This window comes from Antennarius striatus, chromosome 16 (genome assembly GCF_040054535.1).
Source record: "Antennarius striatus isolate MH-2024 chromosome 16, ASM4005453v1, whole genome shotgun sequence".
Classification (NCBI taxonomy): Eukaryota; Metazoa; Chordata; class Actinopteri; order Lophiiformes; family Antennariidae; genus Antennarius; species Antennarius striatus.
Window position 1 is genome coordinate 11563732 of NC_090791.1, and position 20386 is coordinate 11584117.

The 20386-nt window shown below is 46.0% G+C and overlaps 1 protein-coding gene across 2 annotated transcripts in view; it reads left to right on the plus strand.

Annotated features, from left to right (window-relative positions):
* Positions 1 to 20386, plus strand: part of LOC137609057 (retinoic acid-induced protein 1) — a 51333-nt gene that overhangs the window by 18209 nt on the left and 12738 nt on the right. The gene's annotated exons all lie outside the window — the stretch shown is intronic.

Below are 20386 nucleotides of genomic sequence, written 5' to 3' on the forward strand. Positions count from 1 at the left end.
AAGGAAAGAAAGAAAGAGTATGAGAGCAGAGTGAAAGTTGACAAAAAGAGGAGGAGATTGTGTATTTGATAAAAGATAGAAAGGAAATAAGACGAGCAAACCAAAATGGAAGAAAGAGGCCAAAGATAAGATAAAGTCAACTGGAGAGGAAGAATTAGAGAATGACAAAATGGGAGGGTGGTGGGGTGGGGGGGGGGTAAAGACAAGCATCAGAGTGACAGCACCTGGCCGGAGAAGCAAAAAGGAAATGGAAAAAAAATGAGAGAGAGGGATTAAAAGACAATGTCAGAAGAGGAAGAGTGGGGAAAAGCCACATGATGAAACGATTTGTGATGTGACGAGATGCGTTACGACGAGTGCGGGCCGAAGCACGGCCCCGGCCCTATAGAGCAGACACTGCAGGCGCTATGGCATGTCAAATGTCACAGACGCTAAGACGCTCACACAGGAATGCACACATCATCACACACAGACGCCCCCGCAGAAGCTCAGAGGCTGCTTATACATTTATGAAGCCGCACAAATGGGGTTGCCTTTGCATTTTCTGAGCATATCAAATGAGAGCCGACACAAATAGACACACAAACAGGAAGAGTTGCACACACTAGGTCAGGTAAGGGGGCCCGTGTCCTGCCTGGTAATTCCCTGTGGTGAATTTTTAGGCTTATTCTGACTAAATATTCATTTTTTAAAAAAGGGAAAGAGAAAATGGGGGGCCGCGTCCCATAATATTTGCAGATACAACTTTTCAAAGGTACGCGTCTCTGAGTGTGTTTGTGTCCTTATTTCCGAAAAGAAAGGCGGACACTGGAGTCACCCTCCTTAAAATAACGACTGCCCCCCTCCCTGAGGACGGAGATCAGCTATCCTACATGCTGCCTGATCCTGAACCGCCCCAGTTCACCACCACCTCATTTTTTTCCTCCAGTTCCACTGTCTCCCGAACACACTTTCACTTCATGTTTTTGTCATTCTCTCAAACCGCATGGCTCAAAACAGAATAATGGTGAATTAGTGTTGTTTTCAGACGTGTCTTCTTCCTTTTTTCTGTGTGACATCAGCTCTGAAAGCAGGACACAAGCACATAAAGAAGAATAAAAATCTGTGACACGCCAACGCCTCGGTCAAGCTTAAAGAGCTCTCCGGCCAGCTGACTGGCCCAGAAAAGGCAGCGGTCAGCAGCCTAAATCTATCTATCCTGCAAGCTCTAATCTTTATCAGACTCTACGCTCCAGCAGCAGATGCTTCCGCTCCGTCTCACAAAGCTGCGCAGAGGTGGTTGGGAGGGAATAGACCTCCTTCCCTCAATTAATAGGTCTCACCGTGTACGGAATGATGCTGAAAGGCTGGATAAATGATCGAGGCAAACGGTTTTAAGCCGGGTCTAATTCGCTGGTAAAATGTTTTTTTATTGCATATATAAATAACAGTTGAAAGCAAAATTGTGGAGATATTGTTCAGAGGATGCAGAGCAGAACACATTTGGGGGAAAATTTTATTGTACCCTGGATGGTGCCTTAGCATCTCTGTGCGTGAAAAAAACAACCACATAAATTCTTCATTGGCTCATCTTCCTTTTGACCTGTGTGTTTGCGGATGTAGGGAAGTACCATCGGTGTGTGTGTGTGTGTGTGTGTGTGTGTGTGTGTGTGTGTGTGTGTGTGTGTGTGTGTGTGTGTGTGTGTGTGTGTGTGTGTATGCGTGCATGCGTGCGTGTGTGTGTGTGCGCGTGTGTATTCCCTCATTGGTAGGTGAGGATATGAGCCAATGAGGCCTGCAGGCTGCTGGGTTTGTATGGAAATTAGAAGAAACACCACTGAGAAGCAGGTGATGGAGGAGACGCTGTAGGAAAAGGGGGGGGGGGACAAGACGGAAGGGAAGGAAGGAAGATGAAGAGAGTGGTGGAGGGAGTGGGATAATGAGGGCTCTGATGAGAGGGATGGCGAGCCCTAAATAGAGACGTCTCAGAGACGAAGAGAGGTTAAAAAAAAAAAAAAAAGGCAGGAAGACGGAGCTGAGGAGGGGTGGGTGGGGGGTTATGAATGGTTATGAAAATGGGGAACAGCTGCCACTAGTGGTGGCCTGTGAAAATGATAGATGTAGTGGTGGGGTGGGGGGTAGGAGAGGAGATGAATGGAGGACAGGAAAGAGGAAAACAACGAAGAAAGCGTTTATTCAGAGATTTAGGAATAAGAGTAAAAGAAATGAAACAGATTGTGATGAGATGTGGTTTTTAATATGACAAATGGCTCACGTGAAAAAAAAATTATAGGGGGAGGAAGAGCTGGGTGGAGAAGGATGAGGTGGTTTAAAGAGGGAGATTTAAGGGAAAGAAAGAAATAGAGGGAGACCAAGAGCAGAGAGATAAAATAAAAACTCAAAATGCAACACAGGAGAGGGGGAAGGAAAGGAGGCCAATGGAGGAGGAGGGTGGCGCTGGCGGTGGCAGGACACGGGTGCAGGCGTGGAGTGTGTGGCGTACAGCTCAAGTTGGCATGGACTCTATCGCTCACTCTCAGGCCTGGGCACACGGCCCTCAGTGACAACACACACACACACACACACACACACACACACACACACACACACACACACACACACACACACACACATACACACACACAGATGTGTGCTCACAAGCAGATCAAACACAAGGACATTCATTCTCTCTCTCTCTCTGTCTGTTACACACTCACACACACGAACAGCCGTCCGAGAGAACAGCGTCGAGCTCAGACGCACAGCCTGATGCTCACACACACACACTCAATTAGTCTCAGCCTCACACACACACACACACACACACACACACACACGAACACACACACACACACACACACACACACACACGAACACACACACACACACACACACACACACACACCCAAACACGCACTTATGAAAGGAAAAGACGGATGACCGAGCGTGCACATAACGGTGTGTGCATGTGTGTGTCTAATTGTGCCAGCACTGCCAGAGCAGAATGAGAGATGGTGTCTCAGAGCTGCTGCTGCCGCTAATAGCCACTGACTGGAGGTGACGGGCTCTCTCTCTCTGTCTCTCTCTCTCTCTCTCTCTCTCTCTCTCTCTCTCTCTCTCTCTCTCTCTCTCTCTCTCTCTCTCTTTCTCGCCTCTTGTTTTCCATCCAATCAGCAGTCAGCACATCTGTCCTTCCCTGTTTTCCTCAACCCAATTCAGTTCATCCTTATACCCCTTTGTTTCTCCCCTTCCCCTACTCCCACACATATCTCTCTCCCTTTGCCCTTTTAGCCTCACGGCCCCCACCCGCCCTCCCTTACTTTCATCTTCACTCCTTACCCCCTGCCACCTTTCATCACTTCCTCTCTCTTCTCACCCGCCTTTATCCTCTCCGCCCGGTCCTGATGATACACAGGAGATGGCTCACGCATGAGTGATTACATGCGTGTGTGTGACCGTGCATGAGTGTGTGTGTGTGTGTGTGTGTGTGTGTGTGTGTGTGTGTGTGTGTTGATGCTTTATTTAGTATGCACACATGCATCACGTCCTATTGTGTGTATGCAGGCATGTGAGACCGTGCACAGGTAGGGAAGTTATTATTCCTGGTGTGCTGCAGCATTTCAGGCCTGGACGGAAAGATCAAACAAAGACTAGAGGACGGCACACACACACACACACACACACACACACACACACCAGCAGACACGCGCATCTGTCGAGTCTCCTCCAATCTCTTGCTGCCGTTTCATATCCCTGGCTTCTGCAGTTGCCTCACGTCTGGACTCTGTCCACAGAGAGATGAGAGGCAGCGCTGCTCTGGTTTCTATCTGCACCAGGTTAGACACATGCAATTAGCAGGATAAATATGCCTATGTGTGTGTGTTTGTGTGTGTGTTTGTGTGTGTTTACGATGGAGGGAAGACTGTGTGCAATCAGGGACAGATTGTGCAGGATGCATTTGGGTTGTCGAGATACAAAAATGTGGAGGGGGGATGGAGGGTGTGTGAGTGTGTGTGTGTGAGTGTGTGTGTGTGTGTGTGTGTGTGTGTGTGTGTGTGTGTGTGTGTGTGTGTGTGTGTGTGTGTGTGTGTGTGTGTGTGTGTGTGTGTGTGTTTTAACTGGTCCGACCAGTGCATATGGATCAGAGTAACACACTTTGACGAGGGCTTAAGTCTTAAAGGTTTAGAGATGTTTTTGTATCTTCAGCATTTTAGTGTGTGTGCGTGCGTGCTTGCGAGTGTGCGTCCGTGCGTGCATGTGTGTGTGTAAGTGTGTGTGTGTGTGTGTGTGTGTGTGTGTGAGGGGGAGGGGCCTATGATGTGCTGTCCTTCCTAGAGGGAAAGAGAAAGTGGGGGGCCGCACTTCACAGCCAATCAGTTTTGCACCGCCGAGGCGCCCATCCATTGCCACCGCGGCGGTAACACAGAGCCAAGCTGCTGCAGGGGATAGATGGCTGATGTGTACAAGCTCCTCCGCTCTGTTTTCTCTCTGTTATTCCGTCCTGTGCCTTTCTCTCGTGTTGCATCCCATCTTTCATCAGCTATCTGTTCTCTATTACCTCCTTTACTCTCCACGTCCCTCTGTCAGATATTTCATGTTAATGGGGCCTTTTCCTGGAGCCCTCCAAGGTGTGACCTAAAGGGAAGGGAAGTAAAATTGAAAGAGAGGGTGAAAGAGAGTGACGGAAAGAGAAAGAGCAAGAGGGGTTGCAGGTTTTCCTCTTGAAAGGGCTCTTTTTCATTTCTTTTTCATCAGCTATCCTCCTGCCTACAGATCTAGGTTCTCCTCTTTTTTTTCTCCAGCACACAAATCTCTTTTCTCTTTATCTCATATCTATGCAAATAAGGCATCCTATGCAAATGAGATAGGGACTGGCAGCGGAAAAGGAGGAGAAATGAGCTGGAGGAGTGGTGAGGAGAGAATGAAAGCTAAGGGCAACAGAAGATGGAGAGGAGGTGAAAGAGGAAGCATCTTCCAGTCTGTCAGTTAGACATGTGATCATAACTTAACATGCAACGTCATTAATTATATTATTATTTTATATATCAGGTGCATAAAATAGACTCAGCATATGATTGGCGCATTTAAGACTCCCCTCGACCAATCATCATGGGTTCTTGATGTCCGTGTTTAAACCCCACTCCTCCTCATCATCAGCCACCAAGCCCTTCCTCCTGCCTCTTCCTCGTGGATGCATGCATTTGTTTTCTTTTTCATTTTAGTGAAAAGGATGAACATCTTGGAAGGAATTTTATCATTGGCCTTTTTTCTCCTTCCACCATCTGCCACAGTGTGATAGTTCTGATCACTCCAGCTCTGGTTTTGACGCTAGAGGAGCAGTCATCGATGGTCAGCCACATTTTCCTTTTTAATCCAACCACAGTGAAAACCTTGTACACTGGAGGTAATATTCGAGTTTTATTCATCGTCAGTTTTTTAAGTCTCACATTCAGTGTTGTGATGGTTCAGTTATGTTAACATAAAGCCTGGGATTCAGATTTACTGGTGCTGGATGGCACGAAACAGGCTTCGCCTTAGGCGCTGGAGTCACAAAATGGATATACATTAGGAGGCCAGTGGTGTGTTTCCAAGGAAACAAGGATGGCTTGGCACTAATTGGCTGTACGTTGGTTGCTAGGTGCTTGGTGGAGGCGATAAACTAGCTAACTTTAAAAGATAAGATGGATAGAAGGTTAGAATAATTGGCTCCATGGTAAATATATTCACAATTTCTCAACGTCAAACCACCAACTATCCCATTACCTGACCACAATCACCATAGGAGATACCACCTGTGTGTGTGTGTGTGTGTGTGTGTGTGTGTGTGTGTGTGTGTGTGTGTGTGTGTGTGTGTGTGTGTGTGTGTGTGTGTGTGTGTGTGTGTGTGTGTGTGTGTGTGTGTGTGTGTGTGCGTGTGTGTGTGTGTTTGTGTGTGTGTGTGTGTGGGGGGGGGGGGGGGTAAGCACCCTATGCATTTAGAGATGTGTAGACAGGGAGAGTCTGTGTATTGGGCTATCTTATCTGCCCATCAGAAATTTGTGTATAACTCTCCTTGTTCGTGTGTTCTGTGTTCAGAGGAGACCAAAGCAGCAGCACAGAACACTGACGATGACACCTAATTGAACAATGTTAACCATGTAATTTCTATATGCATAATTTCAACACACACACACACACAATGGTTACACAAGCCATGGTCTTGGTAACAGATGGGGCGCAAAATTGTTTCACTTAGTCCACGTAGGCCACAGGAAGCCCAACAATCTTTAATTGTGTTGACTGAGTTAAAAACTGAGTTTAAAAAGATTGTGTACCATTACAACACCTGTGATGACACCTTTACTTCCCATCCATCCCTCCATCCAGCAGCATCCTTTCTCTCCTCGGAGGTGTTCTTTCTTCCTGCAGCAGGGATGAAGTCATGCACCGCAGGCCGGGTGCAGAACCCTCCTCCTTTGAATGCCACTCAGTCTCCAGCATATGGCTGCATCATTGTGCCAGCGCCCCTCCCAGAACACCTGACTCTGTCTAGTCACACATAAACACACACAAGCAACAACTGGACTTCCACATATACACAGACACACCATAAAACTCACAACGGCAACCTAGGCATGACGGGCATGTCCTTGATTGTCCCCCCACCCCCCCGATGTGAACCTCAACCCCCAACTGTGGGTAATGCACAGAGCGAAGCCATCCTTCACCGTGGTATGAAAAGACTTCACATTGGCTGCGCCGGTTGGTGTTACTCCCTGTGTGACTCAAACACACACATGACAGAGTGCGGCTGTAACACACTCAGAGTTTAGAGGTTTTAACTCTCAGTGGTGCCAGCCAGGCGAAATATACGTACACTCACTGGTATCATAAGGTCGTTAAGATTAAAGCGTTCGCCACATGGTGTACGCTCAGTTCCCTGGTCCTGCATTAATACTGCAGTCTTTACGCAATAGCTTCCTTTTGGGAATGTTGGGGCTGCAGCAGCAGTTAATCTATAAAATGGGACCTCCGTGATTGTTAATTTGGTCAGTGTCTTTCACCACCTGCTTAGATTAAATACTCCGACAGTGCTCCTTGTATGTCTTGATATAAACAATATAAGTGATTTTTGGTAAAACAAAGCCAGGTCTTACTGAGATTTTTCATGCACAAATACAATTAAAAACAAACACTTTCATGCATTTTAAACCCAATTTGTTGTCAAATGACAACAAATCAGAGATAGAAGAACGCAGCCCTGTGTAATTTCTTTTTTGCAGAAGTGACATGAAATTGAATGAAACTCCATATCAGACATTTTAATTGTTTTTGAATAAATTAAATCCTTGTTGTTACAATCTGTAGTTTCTTTTCCTATCTCTCCTTTCATCATTGCCAAGAGAAGGGTTAAATGCCCTCAATCTAGACCCATTTTCTAATAAGGAATTCTTGGGAGAAGTTTTGTTCCAATAAGATTTTACTCATGACAGAATGATGAGAAAGAATTCCAACTTTTTAAAAAGAAGCAGAAGTCTCATGACGTCTCAAAGGAGTACAATCCATATTTTAAATTGGACGGCGCTTTAAGCAGCGTCAAAAGTGCTTGACACTCATTTTTACAGGTTGAACTTGTGTGGAACTGAATGCTTTGAAAATGTGAAAGCGGAAAAAAATTGTGGTAATTATTGTTAGTTCTTTGTGATTAAGCCACTGACACTTTTGTCCCGCCTGACTATGTGTGTGTGTATGTGTGTGTGTGTGTGTGTGTGTGTGTGTGTGTGTGTGTGTGTGTGTGTGTGTGTGTGTGTGTGTGTGTGTGTGTGTGTGTCGTAACATTCAGGTGTGAGGAGGTATATGCCATGCATGTGAAGCTCATACGCGCATAAACAACGAATACGGAGAGCAACACCGACATAGATGAGACAGAAACAGGGGGAGGGATTCATATTCCTCCTGCAGGAGGAATGTGACCTTCACTCTAACTCGCTCTCCCTTCATCTGTCCATCTCTCACTTCCTCTCTCCTTATATCCCTGTAGTTCAGCACTCATTTGCGTGGCAGGTAATTTGCGCACTATTGGAGATTAAAGTTTAATTAGTGAGCGTGGAGTCATTTGGGTCTTAGTTGAGCGGAATAAGGCAGCAGTTTGCGCGAGCGTGTGTGTGTGTGTGTGTGTGTGTGTGTGTGTGTGTGCGTGTCCCCCCTGCGTGCTCAAACTCACTAACACATCAAGGCTCATCACCAAGCGAGAGAGAGAGAGGGAGAGAGAGAGAGAGAGAGGGAGAGAGAGAGAGAGAGAGAGAGAGAGAGAGAGAGAGAGTGGGAGTTGAGGATCCAATTCCTCCTTTCATCAACAAAGAACAAAGGACAGAGTTTCCCCCTTCTCTTCATCTCCTCCTCTTCCTCCTCCTCCTCCTCTTCCTTCAGCTCCAGAGCATTTGGCAGACTTCCATGGTCATATTCACACTTCCCTGTTCTATGCGACACACACACACACACACAGAACAGACAGCACACACACACACACACACACTTCCAGCACCCAACATCATCGTCCTGTAGAAAAACTGTGAAATCCAACTTTGTCTACAACCATCTGTGAAACATGACTAATAGATCTGTCACCTGAAGCGAGGGTGCAGAGCATCCGCACTAGACATGTCATGATCGCATCTTTTTATCTGTCACATCTCTCTCTCTCTCTATCACGGACACTGATCTCTCCCTCAATCTGGTCCTTCCTTCCTCCTCTTTCTTTCTTCTTCTGCCATCGAGTGTTAGAACTTTGTATTCTGCTTCCCTTCCTTCATTTTTTTTTTTTTTGCCTACTACCTTTGATTTTAATCATGTGGGCATCAAACGTACCATATGGTCACTCACCACCAACCACGGATACATACACACACACACAACACACACACACATTAGCCGACACGAGAGCCGTGTTGGCTAATGACAAGGGAGTCTGCATCCCGGCACCGCTGTTATTTCACCAGCTCAAGACACTAACGTAAATCAATAGGCAGCACGGCCCTTCTGTAATGATCTCTGTTTCGCTTCTCCTCCCTGCATCTCTCCATTTTTACCTCCGTGCTCCTCCCACCCGTCCTACAGCTTCAATATTCTACCCTTCCTTTCCCTGTCTTTTGTGCCCTCTATCTGACATCCTCTCCTCTTTTTTCTTTACATTTCTCCCCCCTCGGAACTCCCTTCTTTTCCTCCTCGGCTCCCTTGATGTGCCCCTCACTTTATCACCTCTCTTGTAAACCCTTCTTCAGATCCCGCCTCTGACCTTCCTTCCTCCCTCTCCCACCGTCTTTTCTCCTTCATCTTCTCACATATCAAATTTACCTTTTCTTTGTGCTCTTTGCATATCTTCCATATTCCCTTTCTCACATACCCTTTCTTCCTATCTTCCCTTTTATACTCCTTCTAGCCATATTCTCACAAATATTAGGTGGAGAGCCTCCTTTTGGGGTCGTCTGTCTGTCTCTGTCTGTGTCTGCAATCGAGTATTCCTTAGTCTCTTAGATAACAGGAACAAAACACAGTATCGATGTCATCTGTTGATAGATGTACATCTATTGCATAATTTGTTATATTTTGAATTATTTTAATTTGCAAAATAATACAAACAAATATGTAGGCTAGGTACAAACAAGGCTCAGACGTTAGCCTCAGGTAACTCATGGCACCATTATTTTTGCAGTTTATATCTATCACAACTTTAAGGAAACTGTATAAACCTTGAAACATGATTACCACAGAAATAAGTACTCCTGCTGTTTATACCTGCCATTGTCTGCACGCTCTGTTTTAATGGCACCATCACAGGCCTTTTCTTAGATCATAGTGCACTTTCTCTAGAGATTGTAAGTGAATCCTGCAGCAAGCTGCCAGCAGGTAAAACTAGACCTTAGAGAGTTGTTAAAACTAAATAGGTACAGCTTTGTGTGTCTGCATGCATGTAACCACACTCACACACACACACATGCACATGCACACACAAAGGGAGAGAAAGACACAGACAGAGAGACAGAGACATATGGCCTCCTCAATATTGATATGAAATGATTACAAGAACAGTTTGAAGTCAAAGAATGTCTTAATCAGGAAATATCCATCTCCTGTCACTAAAAATATATATTTCTTTCCTCAGTAAAATAGACACAGATGCACGCAAAGAGACACATTCTGTTAATCACAGACACACAAGCTGCAGAGGACAACATCTGTGGCTGCTCAGAGCAACTACAAATTTGCCCTTGAGGCTACGGGTTCAATGTGCCAGACCAAAGAACTGCCTGCTCCAGTCTAACCTCAAACAAGGTCACACCCACACACACACACACACACACACACACACACACACACACACACACACACACACACACACACACACACACACACACACACACACACACACACACACACACACACACAGCACACAAGAGCGGGAGGAAGACATGCTGCACTGCCAGAAGCTGTAATGTGACAGCAGGACAAGTAAAGGGTATGAAGGACAATGAAGGACAGAGTGTAACAGAGAGGAAGAGGGAGAATGTGTGTGTGTGTGTGTGTGTGTGTGTGTGTGTGTGTGTGTGTGTGTGTGTGTGTGTGTGTGTGTGTGTGTGTGTGTGTGTGTGTGTGTGTGTGTGTGTGTGTGTGTGTGTGTGTGTGTGTGTGGTGTGTGTATGTGTGGGTGTGGGTGTGGGTGGGTGCCGTTTGTGCGTGCGTGCGTGCGTGCATGCGTGCGTGTGTGTGTGTGTGTGTGTGTGTGTGTCTATTCTTTCCCCTTCTCTCAGTCTGTGTGCTCATCTCCATGTGACAACACTGATTTCTGATAAAACCAGGATTATGTTCAGATATTTTTTCTTACAATATCCAAATCCCTCAGCAAGATCCAACCCGACAGAGAACTGAGCCAGTTTTTCTGAGGGTTTTTCTGCTGTTCCTTTTCTTTATAAGGCAATGAGAGAGTTTGGTAAATTACTACTCATCAAATACTGAGATGTTTCTAACCAAGTATCATAAATTTGTGCTTGGTTGAGGTTCAATAAAGAAGATTCTTGTCGTTTTTAGTGTTTAAACCAGGATTTGGAACCTGGAAGACAATAACATCCTCTGCAAATAACAAATAAGTATGAAAGAAGAACAGTCAAGGTGACATCAGTGTTTAGGTCTTGTAAATACAGCTGACAATGCTGATGCTAAACCCCAGAGGAATCTAAAACAAAGCTGCTATCTGGCCTTGCTTAGAATAGGGAAACAAGGGCTCAGTCGTGGAGCCAGACCCAGGATGGGGGGGGGGGGTGTCACTGGAGAGGATAGGGTAACCAGACATGAACCATAGAGTTTACCAGGCAAAGCCTCCACCCCAGGACTACCTGCAGTGAGGTGCTTTATGAATACTGTGCAGGTGAAATACTAAGAAGGGACATGAGGGTTCAAAATAAAATAGGAATAATCTATAAATGAACTCTTTTAACTGAAACCACTCATTAATTCTGCTCTACTTTCATTTGAGCATCATTGTGAGCCGTGGCTGAATCCTGGATGACAACTGTTGCCTTAGAACCAATCAGGACAGCGCTGTGCTGACCGTGTCGTTTGAGGCGGACCTGGAGGAACCGGACCTGAGTTTGCTGGATGAACCTCATCGGGTCACACCTGAGCTCACACGATGAATGTGTCTCATTCACTCTGCTAACATGTTAAAACATGACGCAACACGCTTCAGAAATAGATGAGCTTAATTACAGTTAGAGCTTGGGGTTGATTATTTAATGGCACTATTTGGTACTTTTGACTCCTCCTCTCTCAGTGTGTGTGTGTGTGCGTGTGCGTGTGCGTGTGAGTGTGTGTGTGTGTGTGTGTTTGTGTGCGTGCGTGCGTGTGCGTGTGTGTGTGTGTGTGTGTGTGTGTGTGTGTGTGTGTGTGTGTGTGTGTGTGTGTGCGTGTTTGTGTGTGTGTGCGTGTGTGTTTACTACACGTAGACAGCAGGAGTGACATGCTATCATCAATTAGATGAAGCAGAGTCGGGGAGCAGGTGCAAATCAGCGTGTGTGTAGGAGAGAAAGTAGATCTGTGTACATTTGCGTGTGTGTGTGTGTGTGTGTGTGTGTGTGCTTGCGTGTATGTGCAAATGAGCAAGGAGATCGAATGCACGGGAGTGGAGCACACCATTAATCCCAGCGGGGGTGTCACACCAAACCTGCACCAACAACACCCCATCTGCTTCAGTGGAGCGCTCCACCTCATTCCCAGAAAGGGCAGGTGTGTGTGTGTGTGTGTGTGTGTGTGTGTGTGTGTGTGTGTGTGTGTGTGTGTGTGTGTGTGTGTGTGTGTGCGTGCGTGCGTGCGTGCGTGCGTGCGTGTGTGTGTGTGTGTGTGTGTGTGACGTGAAGGTGCTGAAGGTGCTTTGCCAGACCAAAACAAAATGGGTCACAGCGAGATACGAGCAATCTCACATCTGCTTCCGAAACTCAAACACTGAGGTGTCGTTGGGGGGGGGGTACCACACCGTGTGCTTTATGAAAATGTTTAAATCAAGCAGTCAGACCGGACACCGTCACTTCCGATTGGTGTGCTTTTGTCCTCGTCTTGTGCCATCTTCCTCCTGCATCCTTGGCTTCACAGCCTCCCCTCCCTCACTGGAGGATTCTGATGGAATACTAAGTAGCTCTGCGGCCCACTTTACAGAACCCCCAACTCCACTGCATGTGTGTGTGTGTGTGTATGTGTAGGTGTGTGTGTAGGTGTGCCTGTGTATATAAATGAGAGAGAGAGAGAGAGAGAGAGAGAGAGAGAAAGAAAGAGAGAGATTGAAATATGGAAGAAGTGTGTAGGCATAACAGAGTTTTTATCAATTCTGCGAGAGAATGAACCTACAGAGCATCTCTCCCTCTCTTTCTCTCTCTCTCTCTCTCTCTCTCTCTCTCTCTCTCTCTCTCTCTCTCTCTCTCTCTCTCTCTCTCTCTCTCTCTCTCTCTCTCTCTCTCTCTCTCTCTCTCTCTCTCATTTCATCTTACTCTGTCTTCTTCCCTCTGGACACTGAAAGGTTAGCTAGAGTCTACCAATGACCTCGACTTGGAAGCACACACACACATACACACACACACACACACACACACACACACACACACACACACACACACACACACACACACACACACACACACACACACTTACATGCACACATTGCAGGGTATGGTAGCAGTAAAGCTTCCTCATCAAAGCCTTCATCATGCTCATGCTAATGCTGCTAAATGTTTGCACGTATGACCGCCACATATTAGCATATCCTTGCCCAAGCTGAAAATGATTCATGATTGTCGTCAACTACCAACACGCAAACATCGCTTTGCACATACAGTATACACACAGACACACACACACACACAGTGGGTAATGAGCAATCACCATCCACAACAGCCTTCCAGAAAAAAAACAAAAAAAAAACAGAACCCATTTGATGCGTGAGTGTGTTGCGTACGTGCGCATGTGTGTGTCTGTGTGTGTGTTTGTGCACTTGATTGCATGTGTGCTTTGCATTTTCTCCTCCTCATCCCTCTCTCCCTCTAGGTCTCCACCCTTCTCGTCGCGCCGTTGCCATGTAAACAAAGCCAGGTTTAGCCCTTCAAAGGGCAACGCTCAGCAGCTGCCTGCTGGAGGTGACCGGGCTGAAAGATGGAAGGACAGGCAGGGAGAAGAGATAGATGGAAAAATAGATAAAGGAGAATTGTGCAGGGGAGCAGAGAAGGGCAGGGCTGACTGATTTTTGGGTCACGGCTGGAAGACTGGTTAAGAAGAAAAAGCTTTTTCAAAGAAACGTGTCTACGGGATTTGTCCTTTTGCGGCATTCATGTTCATGTTTTAGCTTGTTGTTCAATGAAGGTGAAATGATTTGGCGTATAAAGCGATATATATATTGAAGGAGCTCATTTAAATCAAAGCTTGTGTTTTTGTGGCACTGAACATACACCAGCCTGCCTTTCCAGTTTCTATATTGGACAATATGATCAACTCAATTGACCGCATAAAAGAGCTATTCATATAAATTGAGGGAATTTAGCTGTTTGTGGTATTCATACATTGATCCCCCCCCCCCAGGATGTAACACCAAAAAGAAAACGTAAATTAAATTACAATACACCACGTCTCTGATTTCAATTTTCAGTTTTTAATTTCACTCCACTTTCTCTCTGACCCAATGTCATTCATTTCATCTGGATCATAGTAAAACTCAGTCTTTTTCTTTGAAAATTTTTCATTAGTACCTCACTGATCTGTAATTGGTTTTGGGTGTTTTCTTTTGCACATGAATCTGCGTCCATATATGCTTCAAGAACGTATGCAGCTCTAGATTTTTCAAGCATGTGAGCTTTCACAAATAAATGCATAAAGGAACACGTCTGTGTTTTGTGAATCACCTGGAAGTAAACTCACCGTAAGACTCCCTGGGAGTATTCCCTATGTTTACGGTTTGATTTTTTTCACCACGCCACGCTCAAGCCCAAGGATTTTTTTTTTTCACATGATTGAGTGGCTCTGCCGTTGCCATGGTGACAGCAGGCCCTGGGTGTTTTTTTTTTTTTTGGTCATTGTTGTTGTGAACACCGTGAAGTTGTTTCTCCCAGAAAAGGTCATTGGGCATCAGGAGCATGCTGGTAAAAAGAGGCGAGAGATGGAGAGATCCATGTCCGTACTTGGTCATCTGTTTCCCTAATAAACTGAATTTTTTTCCATTTTTTTATCTCGGACAGAGAGAGAGAGAGGATGTCATTTCTATGGTATAAAAGGATAACATCACCTCGGCCTCTTGCGTTAAGAGCTGATAGGGATTCAAAACCTAAACCGCAAAGTAGATAGCCTCCCTCTCTCTCTCGCAGAAGGGCACATCTGCCTCGCTCTCTTCCCTGACCTTTATTTATTCTTTCACGCTGAAGCTGCAGCAGTGTGTGTGTGTGTGTGTGTGTGTGTGTGTGTGCTTCTGCCCGTCAAGCGTTCCTTTTTTTTTGCTCTTCCAGGTTTATGCGTTTGAGTAATGTCTGTCTAGAGTGTGTGTGGTCTGCGTGGAGACATTTGTGTCCAAAGCGTCATCTTTATCAGCGGCGAAATAGACAGTCGTGCCTGTGAATGTCGATGAGTCATCCTAAACCCCGGAGATGAGACAGGTGCGCTTCACACACACACACACACACACACACACACACACACACACACACACACACACACACACACACACACACACATAGAGAGAGAGAGAGAAACACACACACACACACAGAGAGAGAGAAACACACACACACGCCACATTAACTGGCTTCACTCATGGCGGTCTAATAGATTGACCAGGGTAAGGCTCGGTTTCCTCGGATTTTAAGATGCTATTGAGCTGTTTAAGCACAGTCTGTTTCACTTCAACAAAGACACAGCGCTGGAATTAATCAAGGGAAACAAAGAGATTGCACATTCACACACTTTTTGGAAGTGTCTTTTGATGTTTTTGAACCGTGATATCACTGTAGCACATTAGGTTGGACTGAGAGAGGAAAATAAGAAAACAAATGGAGACGATGGATGGCGAGGAGAGAAAAGGCCTCCAGACCTCACAAATCACACATTAGAGCTTCCAGGTTTTATTTATTTGGGGGATTTTTTTTTTCACTTTTGGTGATTTTCCAATACAGTATTATATGATGAGAATCAATGCATTTATTTTGGAAATAAGCAACCTATGGCAGCATTTTTCATATTCATTAAAGGCTTATATAAGCACGACTCCCTCACCGTCAGCCCTCCAAACAGATATTTTTGCTGCCTGTCTTGCAGCCTTAAAGACAGATCTGTCCTTCTGTCTGCGAGCATCAATGGCAGATCGCCACCCCCTCAATGTCTCTTCCTGTAATATAGGGACTTGCCAGTGACCCCGGTGACCTCCAGCTGTGTGTCATGACAACGGAATACTGACAAATGTCAGGGCAGATATTGGCTTCTTCCGTCTACAAAGCCGCTCCCTTGGGTAGATACCCACCCACGTGGCACAGGCAGACGGAGGAGGGGAGGGGAGAGGCAGGGAAGATGTCTGTCTATCTATCTGTCTATCTGTCTGTGTCTCTGTCTCACTGGTTGGGTGGTTGTCTGGGTTGTAGAGAGACAAACCTGCTGTTATCAAGTGAAAAGGAAGCGTCCATCAAAAAGGGGGCAATGCAGACAGACAATCAGCGGAGTGATTGTTGGAGGCATCGTGGTGCCGTACTGAAGGGGCTCTAATTAGGAGTGAGATAGCAGCATGCTGATTAGGAGCAGTGGTGGGGAGGGTTGCTGTGTTATTTTGGAACAAGCTGTGATAAACTGGGTGTTAAAGGCAGATGGGTTAGAAATGAGCATGTGTGTGTGTGTGTGTGTGTGTGTGTGTGTGTGTGTGTGTGTGTGTGTGTGTGTGTGTGTGTGTGTGTGTGTGTGTGTGTGTGTGTGTGTGTGTGTTTGTGTGTTTGTGTGTTTGTGTGTTTGTGTGTGTGTGTGTGCTCTTGTAAAAGAGTGTGTGTTCTGATGTTTGTGGCAGAACAGGCAAAATGGTTTGTTTGGGTATTTTTTAAGTGCAGGGTTTGGTCTTCGTGGAAGACGCTAACCAAACTACGGTGAACATGTTGCCAAGTTGCCCAGTAATAATCCTGGTGTTGGTGGTGGTGGTGGTGGTGGTGTGTGTGTGTGTGTGTGTGTGTGTGTGTGTGTGTGTGTGTGTGTGTGTGTGTGTGTGTGTGTGTGTGTGTGTGTGTGTGTGTGTGTGTGTGTGTGTGTGTGTGTGTGTTTTTGTGTGTATTTCCTCCCAGGCTGCTCCACCTCTCCAGCAAAATGCCTCTGCATGCATAATTAACCAGCGTGACTGGGGAGGTAAACACACAGGGTGATGCTCCATCCTTCCACTCTGTAGGACTATGCACGCGCGGGCGTGTGTGTGTGTGTGTGTGTGTGTGTGTGTGTGTGTGTGTCTGTGTGTCTGTGTGTGTCGGAGTGGTGTCAGGGGCTCTTGGTGCATGCATTTTTTGCATTTGCATGTGTGTGTGTGTGTGTGTGTCAGATAGCCAGCGAGCAAGAAAAAGACTAGAAGCGAAGGAGCTTCTGAGCTGAAGTTGATGGAATGAGAAAGCTGTTGGCTTCTGCATGTGAGTGTGTGTGTGTGTGTGTGTGTGTGTGTGTGTGTGTGTGTGTGTGTGTGTGTGTGTGTGTGTGTGTGTGTGTGTGTGTGTGTGTGTGTGTGTGTGTGTGTGTGTGTGTGTGTGTGTGTGTGTGTGTGTGTGTCTGGACAGACAGATGAGATAAATCTCATCTCAAGCTGCCTCTGAAGATGATGCGATGAGCGACAGGGAGCGAAGATAAAAAAAAAAAAAAACGAATGAAGGGGGACTGCATCCAGCGCAGCTCTGAGCTTTATGAACTCAGCGGAACAATCAGATTCATCCTCCTCTCCTCCTTCACCCCCCACCCCCCGATCCCTTACGTTCCTTGCCTACTCCTCTTCTTCCTCTCTGATAACATTTTATTACAGGCAGACACATTCTACAGTCTGAGAACCAGCTGAAACACACACACAAACACTTCGACCATTCCCAGGCTTTGGACCCCATGAGGCTGGATATAAGAGCATCTACCTGAGAGAATATGAAGTTAATCCTCATGTTTGTCCGTTCAGATGAGGCATTTAGGTAATAATGGATTCCAACAGACTGTAAAATGGCACACAATCTATGATTGTGCAAGTGCACTTGTTTAAGTATAATGTGTGCACACGCACGTGTGATTGGCAGCTCGTATTTCCCAGGAGGCCTAGCTGTAAAGCCCACTCAGTAAATCATCCATCCTGCTCTGTCCACCTCTCCTCATCCCCCTCCTCTTCAAACTTATCATTCTATTGCTCTTTGCCTCCGTTCGCATCCCCCACCCTCTCTTTGCTCCCTGCAATCTCAACCCACTCCCCCTTCCTGTTCTCCCATCAGAACCCCCCCCCCCCTGCACCTTGTGGTGTTTCCCCCTTCCTCCCATCGCTGCTTCCGCTGACAGTCGCAGCACGGGCCCGGAGACACGGATTGAAGAGTGATAAGGGAAATGCATGTTGAAAACAGGGAGATGAGAGGGCGAAGAAGAGGAAGGCATGCTCATAGCGCAAGCAGAAACAGTGAAAAAGAAGAGCAAAGTGTGTGTGTGTATGTGTGTCCATGTGTGTGTGTTAATAAAAGACAGCGACGGTGAGCAATCAGTCATTCTTTGTGCTCAAGCAGCATCAAGAGGAGGCAGTGTCTGATAAACAGGTGGGCAGATCAGCAGCCATCTCAGTCATCTGTCCTTTCTGACCCCTACGGAGGCAGCGAGCAGCCACATGAGGAGACGCATTCATACGCGCATGCAGCAGTCAGCTGGCTCCGCCACACCAGCTCTCTCTCTGGGGGGGAGCTGGAAGAGGAAGGAGGAGGTGTAGCATGGAAGTGCAGAGGAGACATGATTAGAATGTAGAGTCCGATTATGTGTCTGGCTAGCGGAGAAAGGACAGAAGGATGAGTAAATTGATTTGGGAGAGGGTTGCTTTGTTTTTAGTGAAACACACAAAGAGTGAAAAATCCAATTAATTATTTTCATAATAGGCTATTGTGGGAGAAGAGCGGTGTGTGACAGGAACACACAAATGCACAGACGACACATGGCATCACAACACTGGATTCCCCAAAACGCAGGCCTGGGCCCGTCCTCTCCAAGCGTGGTCTGCTTGTCCCCCTATAAGCGTCTTATTTAGGTCGGTGTGTAAACAAGCATCCTTACACACAAGAAAACACACACCGCTCCGAGTGAGGCTGCAGGCGGTGGAGACAGGAAGGTAGGGGGGAGTCTCCAGGTGAAACCATGTGTGTGCGTGTGTGTGTGTGTGTGTGTGTGTGTGTGTGTGTGTGTGTGTGTGTGTGTGTGTGTGTGTGTGTGTGTGTGTGCAATTATTTGGATATCTGGGTATCATGGCATTAGATATTGACAGAAGAGTAGTTTATCAATATTTCCTGGGATTTAGATGTTAATTACCATTAGACAATATTTAGCATTCTTTAAACTATGTTTGTAAAATTCTAATACTGTAGCTGGGTGTTTTTATCCAATCATTCATGATGCAATATCAATTCAAACACGTTTAAGGGAAATGTGTATTGTTTTAAAACAAAATACTGAAGCCAGAGCCATGTCTTCAGCAGTGTTCTTGGTGGCGTCTCCCCATCTGTCGACATAAGAAACTGTTTGCCAAATCGTTACACCAAAGTTTACTGAGTGTGTTTTTGTGCTGGTATCTGGTTGCTTTAGGCCTGTTCTGGAAAACCGTCTCCTAAAGCTTTTTGACTTTCCTTATGTTCGGTTTGGTGATTTGTTCAGATGTTGATACAAGTAGATGTTGTAGCCGACACAAAATCTTTCAAGCTGCGTTCACCATTTCAGACTCAAACCATTGCCGTGGAGGTGAGGATGATTTACTTCTTGTAATGAAGTCTAACATCATGGATAATGATTCTGGTGGTACCTCTATGGTGTGTCCTGATTCTCTCATTTTCCACCAAGCAAACTGAACATTGTGGTGCAGTGACCATGTATGGTTCCATACCATCCAAGCCCTGCTGGGCTGTACAAGCCAGTGAATGCTTTGTTTTTTTGTAAAGAGAGTGACATACTCAACATCTCTCACACCATCTTTACAACTATTAAGGTACCATTGTGGATGACACAAACTGTGTACCCCCAGTGTATACAGGTATTTAAAGGACAGTCAGAAGATATGGAATAGCATCCTTAAACATAAACAGACCCACACTCATTAAGAAACACATTTAGTCATGTACACACAAGATTGAAGATATACAATATTCACACACTGGTTTGCATGGGCACACACACACACACACACACACACACACACACACACACACACACACACACACACACACACACACACACACAAACACACACACACAAATGCAAACCGTGTGTTTCAAAGATGAATAATGCTACTGTGTGTCTGGTGGGATGCACTGCTGTCCCTGGGGCGAGTTGAATGCCGGGATGTTGTGCTAGAACTAGCTGACACGCACACACACACACACACACACACACACACACACACACACACACACACACACACACACACACACATTCATCGCACTGTCTCCAGGTGACTCTGTTCCTTTTATAGAGCTGGAGCACTTTCCATCCCTCCTCCCTTCTTTTTTCTTTTGTATGAATACATAAACACACCCATATTCTCACACACACACACACACACACACACACACACACACACACACACACACACACACACACACACACACACACACACACACATAGGAACGCAAAAGATTACAAACAAATATTGTCAGGTGAACTCACATCCTGGAAC